The sequence below is a fragment of the Felis catus genome, chromosome B2 (assembly GCF_018350175.1).
Source record: "Felis catus isolate Fca126 chromosome B2, F.catus_Fca126_mat1.0, whole genome shotgun sequence".
Classification (NCBI taxonomy): Eukaryota; Metazoa; Chordata; class Mammalia; order Carnivora; family Felidae; genus Felis; species Felis catus.
Genome location: NC_058372.1, coordinates 57979591 through 57996890, shown reverse-complemented (window position 1 = coordinate 57996890; position 17300 = coordinate 57979591). Strand labels below are relative to the sequence as shown.

The 17300-nt window shown below is 35.1% G+C and overlaps 1 protein-coding gene across 2 annotated transcripts in view; it reads left to right on the top strand.

Moving 5' to 3' along the window:
* LOC109499722 (protein eyes shut homolog) overlaps window positions 1-17300 on the top strand; it is an 866761-nt gene that overhangs the window by 247502 nt on the left and 601959 nt on the right. The gene's annotated exons all lie outside the window — the stretch shown is intronic.

The following is a 17300-nucleotide window of genomic DNA, read 5'->3' as shown; positions in this document are numbered from 1 at the left end:
ATACATTTAGTAAGGTCTTACTTTCTTTGCTTAACTCAAAATATAAGCACAGAATCCTTTAATGTATTTTTTTTAGCATTTTAACCTCTTGAATAGTTAACACTGGGGGCAATGCACTTTGGTAAATTCCATCTTAGCCGAGATAACAATTTTCCTGGGCAGAGACTACCCAGGTATATGAGCATTAGGGCAGCAGTAAAAATAAGTTGTAAAAGACATATTTTAGCCCCTGGACGAAACAAAGACAGACAAGAAGTGATGTGAGAACCATTTCTGGCCTGGGGTATGTTGCAAAAGAGTTACAAAAATCATTGAGGATACAGTAATCATACTTAAAGTTAATTAGACACCAATAATGTGTCAGGTGGTAAATTTGTAACATATATGAATTTATTTATTGTTAAGAACAATTCTAATTATTATGTACATTTTCCGGATGTAAAATGGAGAGATAGATTAAATACAGGAAAAGACATAGTTTTGAAAAAATGGCACAATTCCAAGGCTGCTCTTATTCCAAACCTATGAATAAATTTTAAGGTATAGACCCTATGATCCATGCTGTAGAAACATAAATAATTTGTTCTCTTAACCCTAAAAGAACTGCTGTATATTCAAGATAAGATGAAGATAAGAATTTTAAATAACCTGCCCAATGAAGGATTAATGTAAGAACAAAATTCACACACATTAAACAGCATATAACTGTATGTAATCATAGTGAGATTGGTAAAGCCCATTATATTGGTTTGGTCAGGCTGCCATAACAGGTACCACAGATTGGCTGCTTAAGCAACAGAAATTGATTTTCTCACAATTTTGGAGGCTGGAAGGCTGAGATCAAGGTGTCAGCAGGTTTGGTTCTTTGGAGGGCTCTCTCCTTGTCTTGTAGATGGCTGTCTTCTCTCTGTGTCTTCACATCATTTTCCTTGGTGTATATCTGTATCCTAAATTCCTCTTCGTATAAAGACATCAATCATCTCATTTTAATTTCCTACCTCTTTAAAAACCCCATATTCAAATATAGTCACATTCTGAAGCACTGGGGGGTTAGGACTTCAACATATGCATTTTGCAGGGGACATAATTCAGTCCATAACACTCATTTTGCATATTTGAAAACTGAGGCTCAGAGAAGGTAGACATCTTCCTCTAGATCACATTGTTAGACAGTAGGAAGTGTTAAAAAATATTCAGCTGAGTAAATTTGAAGATCTGTTTGGCCTTATTAAATGATTCTTGAGTTGAGCAGCATCCCCTCTAGCAAGTAGAGAGGATTTCTGCTGAGGTAAACAAAATAATTATTTTTTCTTTTAGAGAGATCAAGTGCACCTGTGAGCTGGTGAGAGCGCTAGAGAGGGAGAGAGAGAGAATCTTAAGCAGGCTTCACACTCAGCACTGAGCCTGACACGGGTCCCAATCCCATGATCCTGGGATCATGACCCGTGCTGAAATCAAGAGTCGAATACTCAACCTGCTAGTCACCCAGGAGCCCCAAACAAAAGAAAGATTTTTAAAGGCAGAGAGAGGGCATTAAAAAGAGGAATTTATTAACAAGGAATACATTGTTTAGGCAAGGTTACCCTCCAAAGAGGAATAGAAAGGGTCTATCAGTAAATTTCCTAGTATTGATCAAGAATTACATGTTGACTGGTTAAAGGTTATATTCCAGGGGGTTAAAACTGCAGTTAGTTTAGGTAGTAACTCTTTGCTGACTTGGCCTAAGTGACACTATTTTTAGCCTGTGGTTTTCTTTTTAACGGAGGGCAAGATTAGAACCATGACCCTCTGCCTTCTAACCTGATCATTATTTTCTACTATAATATGTCCAGTCAGTGTTTTAAAAGTGACAACATACTATTTAAAATCTTCTTTAAAAGAAGCATTAAGGGGTACCTGGGTGACTCAGTAGGCTAAGCGCCTGACTTCAGCTCAGGTCGTGATTTCACAGTTCATGAATTCAGGCCCCGCTTGGGCTCTGTGCTGACTGCTCAGAGCCTGGAGCCTGCTTTGGGTTCTGTGTCGCCCTCGCTTTCTGTGCCTGACTCACTCACTCTCTGTCAAAAAAAAAAAAAAAAATTAAAAAAAATTTTAAATAAAAGAAACATTAAATGTAAAACATTTAAAAATCCCAAGAACATATACTTTTCACTCTCCTCGTCACAAGTAACTTTTAAAGGTATTTAACAACTAAAAAATCACTTTCTATGTTCTATGACTTTTTTGCAACTTACCTACAATTTGTTGCTTTTAATTTTTATCAAGAAGTAGTTGATAATCTGTCTGTATCTGGTCTAAGTTCTCTAAATTCAGAAATATCTCTTCACAAGTTTTTGATTTATTTGAAGTAATGGGAAATTTATACAAATATGCTTTTGTCTGCAATTATCATCTATAAAGAACAAGAGTGGGGTTCCATTAATTTTATTTTCCTATACCTTTAAAATATACTTCTAGAGGTAAAAGGGGAAAATCTATCTTTAAGTTTAACTCAGTTCAAGAATGCTGTCGCCAATAATTTTTTTTAACCATTAATATACTCTTTAAAGTAAAGATAAATGGTAGTTGCACATTTCACTCCCAGCTCTACACTCTTTTATGTTGTTTCTCTTGAATGACATTACCCTTGAATATGAATATAGGAGAAGCATCTTTCCTCAAATGCTCTTATGGAAATATAAGAAAAAGAATAGCAAGGTTTCACTCAGACCATGATGAAGTACTCTTACAAAGAGTGAAACAAATATCCTCCAAGAAAAAGTAACTGAGCTCATTATTTTGTAGAACAAGGAAAGACAAGATGTTCTGCAGAGCAGCATGGCCCTTTTAAAAAAAGGAGTGTGGATTGCTTAACTTAACAAAAGCAGGAAGGAAAATATGGAATTTTTAAATCAGGTGAAATATACACTGGCATAATAAAGATACTAAGGAGCACATATACTAAAAACTATTTTAGTTTTTAGTAGGAAATTAGCTATAGCTGTTGCTCATCTTTTAATGAAAGAAGGGAAAGTGAAAACGGGACCGTGCAGTGATATTAGGCTAGTGAACAACAGCATATAGTATATCAAGAAGAAAAAGAAATACAAATAGGTGTACATTTGTTACTCCACTCCTGAATACTGTAGATGTATTGAAACATAAGGAGCTGAGATAATCTAAGATAGTGGTGCATATATTTTCAGGCAAACCCAAATCTGAGAGTGTGATGTAGCACTTTATCCATGCCTATTCGTATATTTACCATAATTATATATGTTTTATATTACATACCTCACATTACTTGTGTTGCAAACATCATTGCATATATCACATGATTGCATCTATTATTATATATCATGATATAATTGTATATTAATACATTATAGTATTATAGGATTTGTATTTAATATATATATGTATATATGTATATATTTTATGGGACTTTTCCTTTAAAGCCCTACTTAATATTTACCTTTGTTCTTGGAGAGAGATAGGATTTGGAATTCAAAGATAGGAATAAATTAGCCTCTTCTGACCTCCTCAGTTATGGGCCTTAAAAGTTTTTTTTTTTTTTAAGTTTATTTATTATTCTTGAGAGAGAGAGACAGAGCATGAGCAGGGGAGGGGCAGAGAGAAAGGAGGAGACACAGAATCTGAAGCAGGCTCCAGGCTCTGAGCCATCAGCACAGAGCCAGACGCGGGGCTTGAACTCACGAACTGCGAGATCACGACCTGAGCTGAAGCTTAACCGACTGAGCCACCCAGGCGCCCCAAAAGTTTTTTTTTTTACATGCCTATCAATTAAAAATACATCCCTGCCTTTAAAAAGATCATTCATTTCCTGTCTCAGTCTTACACTCTTAGTCTACATCCTGATTTGTAACTCTACCAGTTGTGCTGGAGCTACCTCATGGAGAATTTGTTGGTTTGGAACTTTGATTTGCCATAAGCACCTCCTACACCGAGAGCTGTACAGATCAAATAAAACAGCAAATGAGAACATATTCAGTTACACTTAAGAGAATCATTTACCAGTTACTGTTAGTGGTTAGTCATGTGGATATACAATAAATTATAGTGAGTTTTGAGAAAGACCATAGTGGATATAAGAATAGTAAATGGGACTTAAGAAGATGGACACATGCCAATGAAACTCACACATTAACAAGTATTTTTTCAAATGATGTAACAAATATGTTTTTCAACTGGATACAAAGCCTGCACCATACTGACATTGTTTCTATTAGATGATGATAGGAGGATGCTCCTTAGGGAATAGTATCAAAAGAGAAAAGGAATAATGTGTAGTTGAGACCAGTTAGGTGGGAAAGAGTGAGGATAAGGTCTGCAGATGCAATAGTAGTCAGACCGTGTAGGTCATCAAATGCTGCAGTAAGAACTGTGAACTACATCATATGCAATAGAGACTGATTGGAGAATTTTTAAGTAAGGGAACAGGTAATGTGATCAAAGAAGTATTCACTTTTCTTAATAGGCTATGCTAAGCTACAGTATACAATAGACTCTAAATTTCTACACCTCTCCAGATCTACTCTACAGTCTCTTCTCTGAAGGTCTTTCAAAATTGACCTGTGTAAATTACATTATGGGCTCTGTAACAAGTTGAATTGTGTTCCTATAGAATTTAGGTGTCCTAACTTCCAGTATCTCAGAATGTGGACCTATTTGGGGATAGAGTCTTTAAAGAGATAATGAAGTTGAACTGAGGTCATTAGATTGAGCCCTGATCCAATATGACGAGTATCCTTATGAAAAAAGGAAATTAGGACACAGAGAGACACACACAGTTGGAAGACAATGTAAAGTCACAAGGAGAAGATTGCTATCTACAAGTGAGGGAGAGAGAGCTGGAACAGAGTCTTCTCTCACAGCCCTCAGAAGGAACCAACCCTGCTGGCACCTTGATCTTGGACTTCAGGACCGCAAATTTGTGAAACAATACATTCCATTTATTTAAGCCACCTGGTTTGTGCATCTTTGTTGAGGCAGGTCTAGCAAACTAATATAAGTTCCCTTGTCCTCTGGCTTCCTATTAGATAGTCAATGGGGAACACTGACAGGAAATTCGAAAAGCAAGCAATTGATGTCAAGCTATATGTTCCCTTGGCCTTGTGTGGTGTCCCAGGGACCGGCTCATTCTCTCTAGTGAAGGTCTCAGCTCCTGGCAGCTGTCCTTCTCCTCTAGGTTCTGCTCTTTTCTTCTTGGTACCCTTTAGAGACAGAAGTGATATCAGACTAACTATGTTGTGGTCCTGGAAAACAAAACTATCCCATGTGGCTTTCCTACATCCTGATCACATCTTTGTAGAGTTCATTTATCCAACTTTATTCAAGTTTTTTAGTTTCAATGTGGCATATGGTTTTGGCTGAAAACATGACTCTCCAGTTAACATGGCAGAAAATGGTTGGATGGTTTAATGGAGAAAGTCCTAGAAGTAGCATGTCTCACTTCTGTTGGCCTTCTGTTGGCTAGAACTTAGTCATGTGAACACACCTAATGGCAAAGGGAACTGCATAAGATTTTCTAGCTTTGCATCTGGGAAGAAATTAATTGAAACAATGTGGAATAGACAGGATGAGAACTATTTCTATAAGGGAAAGTAAGATAACTCTTTACCTTTTCAGATAAAGACAAAAGTAATCAGAAAACGTCTGTAATTTGAATCACAGTAATTATATTTCTTTTATCTTGGATATGAGGGAGTTACTGGACTGCTTTTAAGAAGAAAATAGAAATTAATATATTTATACTGTTTATTCAGTAATTATAACTTGCTTGAAATATATACAATATCTTACTACAGACTATAATTATTTCATTCCATTGTGTTTTTATAACTGAACGTATCCCAACAGATAATGTCTTACCTAAAGTATGGGTACACAATGCCTATGAATGATAAATTATTTGGTCTTCACACTGTAAACCTTAGACTTGTTGTCTAACTGATAGAAAACATAAAAATGCAGCATATTGTGCATTTAAAACAGAAAGAAATAACATACGTGTGTGTGTGTATAAACAGAGACATCATTCATATATATATATATATATATATATATATATATATATATATATATATATATATATGAACCAGGACAATTGGAACATTGTTAACACAGTAATCATCAAAGTTTTGTACTTCTTTTTAAGACACTAATAATAACACCAAGGACTTGACATGTGTCAACCAGGGCAGGATTGCTTTGGCACAGAATGCTGGAAGATCAGTGAGGTGGAAAAGAAAAGAAAGAAACCATTTAACCACTTTTCAAAAGTAAACATTTTTTTCTCTAATGAAATGTGTACATTATTTCATTAATCTTTTCATTAACCACTGTCAGTAGTGTCAAGAAAAACATGCCAATGGAATAATGATTTTATTTAAAGTTGAACAAAATAAACAATGAACAATTGATTTTGATTCTAAAACTATATTTATACAATCAGCGAAATGTTCCTCTAACACAAACCTACTTTTCTTTTTCCCCGATGGCATATATTCGTTCAAAGCAAACTATAGAGAATAGGAGTGAAATTGGATCACTTTGGAAAAGAGAATTTTAAAGTGTAATCTACAAAGCCCAGTTAATCCAATTTGGAATTAAGCATTTTTAAAGTTACAGGTTGTTAACTTCATTTATACAAATACTCCAATAAGTTCTGTCCTGACTACCTTTTAGAAATAATTTTAAAGCACAAGTTAATAATACTTTTAAAAGTAGGGCATTTTCCATCATTTTATTTGAACATCTAAAAATGCATTACCTATTACAAAATTACTGAAATTAATCTCAGAAAATATTACTGCTGTTATACATTCAGAGGAACACACAGCTGGTTCCAATCGTACTTAATGTATATATTAAACACCAGAGTTTTTGCTTTTCCCTTAAACAAGGCATTAGTCATTACAGAAATCAAAGCTGAAATTAGGCCACTGACGTTCAGCCTGCGGTCATGTGAACCTTCAGAGTTTGGGGGATATTTTAGGTAGGATCATCAGCAGAAGTTTGCAGAAAGTACCGTAAATAGCATTTAGCAGCTACGCGCATGTGCATTTATAGGAAAGTACTAAATCTAGGTATTTTACCACACATCCAGGGTATAAAAATTCTAAGTACACAAAAAACAGAAGCCTGAGCCATTCTCTTTTTAGATAAAAATATATATACTTTTTTAACCAAGAAAATATCATAGGCTAGAAATAAACGAGATCATAAAGTAGAGTTGGCTTCATTCTTCCAAACGCACGCTCTTAGGAAGTAAGAAGTAATGGCTGGAATCATGACCATTCAGTGGCAGCTCTGAGCCAACCAAATGTATGTCCTACAGAGGTCCAACTACTTATGGAAATAAAGGCTAGCACAGCATAAATGAAGATTTTAATGGGTAGCTGTTGATTACCCATGTTCTTGAATTTGATCTGAAATCTGCCTTATTTTAGATGCTGATTTGTGCTTTCCCCTAATAAGAGAGAGACTCTGATATAAATGCCTTCGAGTTAAAAATTCCTTATATTTGAATCTTTCTGCTGCTTAATATATAGCTTGACTCACATCCTGTTTGGCTTCTTCATTTTCCTCTTTGCCAAAAGGTGAACTCTGTCTCTGATACTATTATAAACATACTGAAAACAAGTTGAAAGTGGATAATTCTTTTTTTTTTTTACATTTTTTTAAAATGTAAATCCTAGTTAGTTAACATATAGTGTGATAATGATATCAGGAGTAGAATTTAGTAGTTCATCACTTATATATAAGTGATGAATTACTAAATTATATATATATTTATATATAAATTATATATATATATATATATATATATATATATATATATAACACGTAGTGCTCATCCCAACAAGTATCCTCCTTAATGCCCATCCCCCATTTAGCCCATCCCCCATCGCACCCCCCCCATCAACCCTCAGTTTGTTCTCTGTATTTAAGAGTCTCTTTTGGTTTGTCTCCCTCTCTGTTTTTATCTTATTTTTGCTTCCCTTCCCTATGTTCATCTGCTTTGTTTCTTAAATTTAAAATTTGAGTGAAATTAATATGGTATTTGTCTTTCTCTGACAGACTTATTTTGCTTAGCATAATGCGCTCTAGTTACATCCACATTGTTGCAAATGGGAAGATTTCATTCTTTTTTGATCTCTGAGTAATATTATTATTTGTCTGTGTGTGTGTGTGTATGTGTGTGTGTGTGTGTACATCTTTTTTATCCATCTTTTTTATCCATCATCTGTAGGTGGATATTTGGGCTCTTTCCATAATTTGGCTATTGTTGATAGTGCTGCTATAAACATTAGAGTGCAGGTGCCCCTTCAAATCATCATTTTTATATCCTTTGGATAAATACCTAGTAGTGCAAATGCTGGGTCATAGGGTAATTCTATTTTTAATTTTTTGAGGAACGTCCATACTGTTTCTGGAGTGGCTACATCAGTTTGCATTCCCACCAACAGTGCAAAAGGATTTCTCTGAAAGTGGATAATTCTTAATTTTAGTATTACATATAAGAAAGCAGAGACTAAAGAAAAGTCTTGGTAAAATAGATAAAACAAGATTATACCAGTCACTGCAAGAGAAACTTGCAATATTAAACAGTGTTTGAATGGTAAATTTTAATACTCATGAACTTGAAGGAGTATGATTCATTTTGGTGTATTTTGGAATGCTAAATATATGGTACTCTAAGTTTAAATCTTTATAACATTTTTTCTTTCTTTCTTTCTTTCTTTCTTTCTTTCTTTCTTTCTTTCTTTCTTTCTTTCTTTCTTTCTTTTCTTTCTTTTCTTTCTTTCTTTCTTTCTTTCTTTCTTTCTTTCTTTCTTTCTTTCTTTCTTTCTTTCTTTCTTTCTTTCTTTCTTTCTTTCTTTCTTTCTTTCTTTCTTTCTTTCTTTCGAAGTAGACCACTACAACAGTATAATTAACTTATCAAATAAAAATGTCAGGAAAGTCACATGTTAGGAATCAGTTGTATGATGGGTTGTAAGAAATATTTAAAATATCATTATTTTCTTTCTGAAAATTAACACTAAATTCAACTCTCACAAATGTTTTTGGATTCCTTTCATAAGTTGAAAATGATTTATTAAGAATTATTTCTAGGGGTGCCTGGGTGGCGTAGTCGGTTAAGCGTCCGACTTCAGCCAGGTCACGATCTCGCGGTCCGTGAGTTTGAGCCCCGCGTCGGGCTCTGGGCTGATGGCTCAGAGCCTGGAGCCTGTTTCCAATTCTGTGTCTCCCTCTCTCTCTGCCCCTCCCCCGTTCATGCTCTGTCTCTCTCTGTCCCAAAAATAAATAAACGTTGAAAAAAAATTAAAAAAAAAAGAATTATTTCTAAAGTTCCTTCATTAGTGGAAAGTGATTTTGTATAAAAGGATTCCAAAGCATAACTAATGCATTGTTTAATGTTGATTCTCATTGTATGTTCAATGGAATGAATTCAGAATCAAATTCCAAGTCTGTATTTGCTTTTTATGTTGTGTATTCCTAGTTTTAAAATATGTAACATCTTTCTGTTGACCTCAAACTTTCTCCAAAAAGATAGCTAAGTATCTTTTCTAGCATGGTCTTTTTTATAACCAGAAGATATTAAAAGATAGCAAACTTCAAGTTAAAGTGATAGAGCAGTAGCAAAATTAAGTTTCAAAGCATTCTAACTGGGAAATGTGGCATACCTCCAAAAGGGTCTTCATAGGTGGTATGTATATCATTTAGATTGTACACATGAAATTCTCTAAAGTTGTCAGTTTCTGCAGCTTTGGCTTTCTCTCTGTATGACCTTGAAGGTTGCTTTAATTGCTAAAGCCTCATTGATCACCATATGCCATTAGAAATGAATACATTATGGACACATCCATAGATTCAATAGTAGAAAAGTTCTAGAAACCATTTAAATGTTAATTCCTTGATAATCCTCTTCCACATGTTTATTTCTATGGGAACAAATCACTAAAGATTAATTATCATGCTTCTGTGAAGAAATATGATGCTAATTCATTTTCCCAATATTAAGTTAAAAAGTTTGTTTTTTTAGAAAAAGGTTAAACTTTTGCAAGATTGTAACAGAATAATTGAAACATTGCAAATGTAGTATGAAATGATTTCTTATATAATTGATCAAATTAGAACAAATTAATGATAGCAGCTCTCTGATTGTCAAAAACAAAATAAATAAATCCTAGAAAGGTGAGAGTTAAGCATAGCTGGAGACTTCCGTTTGTTAACTGTGGATAGCCATGGCATGATAATGATAAGTTGCTTATAGGGGAAGTAGAGAAAGTTTATGAGAGAATGTCCCAAGTCAGAAAGGAAGAGTTCAAGAGGAATAGTATATCCCTCTTGCTACTTAGAGGACTTGACCCACTCCATCCAAAGGCAGATGCTCTACTTGTACCCTTCTCTCCTACCTTTCTTAGATTATTCATCTCTCTCTCTCTTCTGTACCATTTCCCCCAGGCTTTAGGTCTTATATTAGTTTCATTCTGCTCCTCTTCAGAGCCAAACATCTTTAAGTTTTTCTGTACATGGGATTTCAGTTTTGTTACCTGACATTTACCCTTCAATCCAATCCAGTCTGGTTTCCATGGTCCACAACCAACACAGTTTTTATTAATATCATGTGGAATTAGGGAGTTTTATCTTCTCTTGTAAGCCTCACGCATATGTTAAACTTTCTGGTCTCCTACTACTACCAACAACACCTCATTTATCTATGCCCCTCTCCTACACACCTCTTCCCATAGTCTCTCCTAATTCAGGTGTTAACTGTTATCTACCTATACTGAGAGTCATCGTTGACCACTCCCATTTCTTTATCCTTTACCTTCAAGCTCTAGCAGAAAGTCCTTTCTAAAATTTCATCGTCTATCTGCTGTTTCTCTCTGTCTCCTCTGAAACTATCCTGGTCCAAGTCTTGATAATATTTTTTAATGTTTGTTTATTTTTGAGAGAGAGACAGAGCATGAGCAGGAGAGGGGCAGAGAGGGAAGGGGATACAGAATCCGAAGCAGACTCCAGGCTCTGAGCTGTCAGCACAGAGCCTGATGTAGGGCTCAAACTCATAAACTGCAAGATCATGACCTGATCCAAAGTCAGACGCTTAACTGACTAAGCCACCCAGGCACCCCCAAGTCTTCATCATTTTTTTATCTGCACTGTTGCAATTATCCATTGCCTCCTTCTAAATATTCTTCACACTTTGGTCAGGGTGATTTATAGTGTGCTGCATGAAATCAGTTCTCTATAGAAAGGTTCTTCAGTGGCTTACTTTTACTCTGAGAATAAACTACAGACTCCTTGTCACTGTTAACCAGCAATGGGCTTGCATGTTTGGGCTCTTGCCTGTTTTCCTCTATCTTACCTAATACCCGCCTTCCTTTCCTCTCAATGTTACTTTCTCTTTGATGCACTATCACTCCTGGAACTTTCTAAAAAAGCTTTTCTATGTTATGGCCTTTAATCTTACTGTTCCTTCTAACTGGAAGTGTATCCTCCTCTTTAGAGTGTTCCTTCTCCACTGTCCCCATGTTGCCTTGCCCATGCATCCTTCTCATTACTCAAGTCACAGATGAATAGTCATCTCTTTAAGTAAACACTTCTGAATCATCTAAAGAAATTCCACCCAAGTGTTATCTGCCATAGCACCCATTTTTATTGTATAGTTGTTTTACGTATTGATATTCTGTATCCCTAACTAGACTGTAAGCTTCATGGGTTCAGAGACTTGTCTGTCTTATTCCCTGTTGAGTATCTCCCTGGCACTCAGCACAGTAACTGGACCATAAATAGCTGGTTAATAAATAACTATTAAATAAGGAATGAAAGGCAGGAATGAAATTTGATTTCAGATCTTAGAGGTTGCCAGGCATTGGCAACCTATCCTAGTTGGGTAGGATCTCTGGGCTTTCCAGTTGCCCAGATCCACCTGTCAATTTTTTCTCTAGAGTTACACGACTTTGTTGGCTGGTTTTCACTAATCTGGGTAACTATTCTGATACATTATAGGCATATATGGCACATGAATAATGTACATTATTTAGTAAAATGTCACTAATTAATTGTGTTTTAATTAACTTCTATTTTTCTCCAAATATCCTAAAATATTTCCTGTTTTTAAGCTTTGTAACAAATGCATTCAAAGTTTATTGGATGTGTTTCTGTCTGTGTGCATATTTGATTTAGGTTGTAAACTGCAAAAATATGGAGACAGACTTGATTTAGCTGAGTTATCAATACTGTGGTTATTTTAAATAGATGAAATCATTAACTTGTCTTAAGTTTGACTCAAACTTTATTGTAATATTTTATAGTTGAAGTGTGTATTAATTATTGAACTCCCACTGAAATAGAAATTTAATTTTATTCAAATGGTTGAAAAATTTTAGGATAGCATTTTAAAAGAATATAGAATGGAAGGCCATGTACTAAAATATTTGCTTCCATAAAATTATAGCACTTAAAATAATCAAAAGTGATTATGTTCATGTTAAGTATATTTGAAAATAAGTAACACAACCCATTCAAAACTACACAAAGCTTGTCATTAGTGATTTCACTGGTGGCTTTAGAGAACTTGATTTCTTAGCATATCTATTGAAGACAGTCTGTTAGGATTATATCACTACAAAAGGCATGACAAGTCTTTTATGTTAGGAAATATTCCTTCCTACATTTATTTCAGTACTTAAGATTAACTAGAAATATTGTTTTATACACACACAAACCATAAACTTACAGTTAAACTGTTTTTAGCTGTCTAAATTTGGAATGGGCATTGATTTCACAATGAGGGAATGAAATCACTTAATGTTCTGGTTTTGATGGCTTCCAATTGATATGTATAGCATGTGACAGCCTACTTGAAATGAAAGTGGTTATACAGTTGGATCAGCTTCCTTTGTAGTCAGCCTTCATATCAATAATGATTAATTCATGCAGAGAAAATACTCTAAAATTAAAAGCTCAGAACTTGAGAATGGGAACTTTGCTTATTAATTTTTTGTATTCTCAGGATCTACCACATTCCTTTTACAGAACAATCAATAAATATCTACTGAAATATTGATTGATTGATGAATGAGTAAAATATTTTCAAAATAGGCACTGAACATTGTCAGAACCAAATTATCAAACAAACAAAAAAACCAAAAAACAAAAGAATGAAAGAAAAGAAAGCACGTTATATGCCTATAGTTTTAGTTGCAAAGTATAACATTTTAGAAGGCAATTACAAAATGTTACCTGTTCTATCCAAATATAAGATGAACTGTTTATTATGCACATCACTATTCTGGAGGAAAAAATCTACTCTACAAATGAAAGTAATGGGTATTCTCAGATCTACTTGTGAGGTGACAGGAATGTTAAACCAAATAGTAACACAAGATGAAGGTAGATATTATGTTCATAGTAATTAACCTCTTGCTCCTTTATTGTAAGAACAATTAAGAAAAAAATTATTAATAAGCTTCCATTACACTAATGTGATGATAATCATATGAGGAGTAGTTCCTGAGACAAAAATGTTTTTTAGATAAAAAGCAAAGTGGAAATCAAAAACAACGCTAAGAAAATATTTTGCCCTCAATTAGATGAACCTTCACAGTAGAAAGTATAATATTTCCTCCTTAAAGCTTTCTAACCCTTCCACTTGACCAGATACCCTGCGGCCATAAGAGACAAGAGATCAGTAGTGTTGCTTCCTCAGCAGGTGGAGAACAGCTGTATGATCCGTCCACCACCACCCCTATTTCTTGCTACCAAACAAGTAATAGATGTTTATTCCCTGAGAGGTATAGGCCCTTGTCTTGTCCAAACCACTGTCAGCACCACACATATGTCTCATGCTATATTTATCTAACTAAATGAAGCTATTTGAGTGACTGTTCCAAAAACAAAGAAATGTTTTAGGTAAAATGAAGTCTTCCTTTCAAGAGGCACTCCATTTATTGTCTTAACTAGAAAAATCTGTATCTATACTCACATTTCTAAATCTTAGCACTATTGACATTTTGGGCTGGATAATTCGTTGTTGTGCGATGCTATCCTGTGCATGAGAGGATATTTGATAGCATTCCTGGCTTCTATCTGTCCCCTCAGTTGTCAGGACAAAACGTCTCTGGAAATTGTTAAATGTTTCCAGGGGGCAAGAGGAGCAAAATCATACATCCCCACTGAGAACCACATATTCATACACTCACTAAACTCTAATCATTCCAAATTATCATTACAAACAATAAGTGATTTTTTCTTCTTTATTTTTTATATTAGCTTTAGAGAAGAGGAAGAGAGAAAACTGATAGCTGTGTATTTTGAAAATTTTTGAAGAGAAAATAGCACATTGATTGTGTTTAGGATTTAGAAAATAGGGACACCTGGGTGGCTCAGCTGGTTAAGCATCCAACTTTGGCTCAGGTCATGATATCATGGTTCCTGAGTTCGAGCCCCACATCAGGCTCTGTGCTGACAGCTCAGAGCCTAGAGCCTGCCTTGGATCCTGTGTCTTTCTCTCTGCCCCTCCCCCACTCACGTTCTGTCTCTCTCTCAAAAGTAAATAAAAACATTAAAAATAATGATAAGAAAAAAGAAAATAGATTACCATTAAATGCTTCATGGATCAAAGATAAATTTTTACTTGTCAGCATGACCTGACTAGAAGAAAGATCTTAGCTAAAAAAAAAAAAAAAAAAAAAAAATCAAAACTAATACCTTCATATTTCTACCTGAGTCTCTAAAATAAGCTGATGAGAAATAACAACCTCCCCACTTGCCCTTCCCCTCAACCATGGCCACTACGATATGATAGCCTAGAAAGAAAGACTTGAAAAGAACTAGATAGGATTTAATTTTTAAGAACTGGGATGGGAGCAGTAGAAAAGGTTCAAACTGTAGTCACAGACGGGGCTGCTCTGGTTAATCGTGCATTTTTCCTGTTCAAGTAACACCCTGGGACCCCCACACTACTTCTCCAGTTATTTCTGGAACAAAGTCTCTGGCAGCCATGGGTCTGAACCATGCGTGGTCCATGGATCATTCTTAACAGCACCGGATGCTTCACCTTTTCTTTAGGGGCTGCATAATCAAGTCACAAAATAAAATCTAACTTGGGACCAGAAGTAGAATTTGGTAGTGGAATGTGAATTTGGTGAAGCTTTCTTCTTTTTCCATAATAACACTACCATTACCACCAGGCATCTTTTCCAAATGTGGCATATACAAATCTCAGGCAACAATACATGTATGGAAGACCTATAATTTTTTCTACAACTTCATTTCCATTTCCTTTCTCCATTCTGATGAGGTAACAGAAAAATAGTTCCAGTCAGTGAGGGTTTCTCCCTCTATCCCTGTGACTTCTTCACAGTTCCAGGGTACAGGTGTCGCAGGTGATCGGGTACACTGATGTCATCAGATCATGTTTTGCCTGGTCTTGCTAATTAGATCACACAGCAGAATCCAGAGCTTTTTTAGACTCAGAGGCATGAAGAAACTCAGTGCTTTCTGTCCTATAAGACAGAGATAGCATGAGGAGGTTGTTAGAAAATAAGAGATTATAATTTCAAAAAATTACCCTCAGGCTTCATAAAGCACACACCTTAATATGTATTCATTGTGTACTCAGTTATGAAGAACTAGAATAGCTATAACTCGAGAGATCTTTTTATAAGTAAAATCTTCTATGGGGCACCTGGGTAGCTCAGTCAGTTAAGTGTCCGACTCTTGGTTTCGGCTCAGGTCATGATCTTGTAGCTTCATGGGTTTGAGCCTTGCATTGGGCTCTGTGCTGACAGTACAGAGCCTGAATGGATTCTCTCTCTCTCCTTCTCTTTCTTCCCCTCCCCCACTCATGCTGTTTCTGTCTCTCAAAATAAATAAACTTAAAAAAATAGAATCTTCTATGAATAACTAAGATATGAAATAATTTAAGGTAGAGCTTCTTTGTTTGAGACTTGGATTGGGAGCAATGGGAAGAAGTATGTGGGGAGTTATTACTATGCCTGCCCTGAGTTACCCTGTGTCCCTGGAACTGCTCCTAAGTCATATTCCGGAAACAAAATAATCATAGGAAAACATTTTGAAAAACACTGCTCTATAATAATAACTGCTTAAATTGGAATACTATTATTACCAACATAATTACAAAAATATGTATCTTTGATAGCATTGAAACAAGAATTATTTTTCATCTTCCTCAAAGAATAGTTAGGATACAACTAAATCCTAAAAAAAAAAAAAAGCAATTTTTAATGAACTCCACTGCATTTTAATTGTGTGGAAATTGTCATTAGTCAGTGCAATTTAATTCAATGGCAACAAAAATTAGCCTATTTTAATGAGACATGGATATTTTCACTTTTCTTGGTACTAGAGAAAAAGTACAGCATGCCAATTAGAGCATGTTTATCGAAACAAGAAAATCCTAATGCTACCATTGTTATGAGATTCCGTGTTTGTTTCTGAGCAACTGAGAACCTTACCTCCCTTACTTGTCAAGTTTAAGAATAGTAGTACTCACTACAGAGGATTGTTGTGCATGTCACAAAATATATTTCATCTGTCCTGCATGTGGTACGTGCTAAGCTAATGTTTGCAATATGTTTACTATTGACCATTAAAATTTATTTCTATTTTTTTAAAGTGTATTTTTATTTTTGAGAGAAAGAGAGAGAGAGCACAAGCAGGGTAGGGCAGAGAGTGAGGGAGATAGAAGCAGGCTCCAGGCTCTGAGCTGTCCACACAGAGCCCAACACGGAGCTCGAACCCATGAACTGTGAGATCATGATCTGAGCCAAAGTTGGACGCTCAACCAACTGAGCCACCCAGGTGCCCCAGACCATTTTAAAAATTTTAAATGCATGCATATAAATGTTCATAGTAATGGGTTGCATTCTAATTGTTATACCACAGTGTTCAGGAACATGAAGTAGCAAGTCTGTCTAGTCAGCATTATGTTATTATTATTGTGATCACATTTAACATGGTCTTGAAAAGCATGAGTTCCTGAGTTGGACAGCCAGAGTTCTATCATCACTGTTTGTATAATTTGGGGCAAGTCCTAGAACTCCTAAACTTTTATTTGGAGTATTAAAAAACCTAAAACAGTTAAAACAATTTAGCAATCACTAAGAGTTATAATAAATTAATGAATAAATAAACAAATAAATACATTATATATATTAGCGATGATGATGATGTTATAATCAACATTAATAATTTTTCTTACCTACCATTATCTTTTATTTAGTAGCAGCTATTTTGGGCTGGGAAAATTTGTTAAATATACTCAT